Below are 860 nucleotides of genomic sequence, written 5' to 3' on the forward strand. Positions count from 1 at the left end.
GAATAGAATTGAGTTTCCAGAAGCAAAACCTCAATTTCTCAACCAACTCATCTTTGACAAGGCCTCCACCACCTACCACTGGGGAGATGGAAATCGGAACTGGCATCCAATTCCTGAACAAAACCCAAAACCCACAGGTCATAAGAGAGAATATAGACAAATGGGAACTTATTAAACTGACAAGCTTCTGCAAGACCAAAGAAAGCATCAAGAGAGCAGGGAGATAGCCTACAGACTGGGAAAAAGTATTTGCCAACACCAGGTCTGACAAAGGCTTAACATCCTTGATCTACAAGGAACTCAAATGTGCTGAAAAGAAAAAAACAAACAACCCCATTATAAAATGGGCAAAAGATATGAACAGTCACTTCACAAAAGAGGATATCCGAGCAGCCAACAAACACACGAAGAAATGCTCAACCTCACTAATCATCAGGGAAATGCAAATCAAAACCACACTGAGATACCACCTAACTCCAGTCAGAATGGCAATTATCAACAACTCAAAAAATAACAGCTGCTGGAGAGGGTGTGGCAAAAAGGGAACACTTCCACACTGTTGGTGGGAGTGTAAACTAGTGCAACCTCTGTGGAAAGCAGTGTGGCGATTTCTAAAAGCTCTAAATATCAACCTCCCATATGACCCCACAATCTCCCTACTGGGAATATACCCTGAAGAACTCAAATCACTCTATAAAAAAGATACCTGCACACGTATGTTTATCGTAGTGTTGTTCACAATAGCAAGAACCTGGAAACAACCATGCTGCCCATCAAAAGAGGACTGGATTAAAAAATGTGGCACATATACATGATGGAATACTACGCAGCCATAAAAAAGAACAAAATCATGAATTGCA

The sequence above is a fragment of the Carlito syrichta genome, unplaced genomic scaffold (assembly GCF_000164805.1).
Source record: "Carlito syrichta isolate Samal-C Ts95f unplaced genomic scaffold, Tarsius_syrichta-2.0.1 Scaffold316463, whole genome shotgun sequence".
Lineage (NCBI taxonomy): Eukaryota > Metazoa > Chordata > Mammalia > Primates > Tarsiidae > Carlito > Carlito syrichta.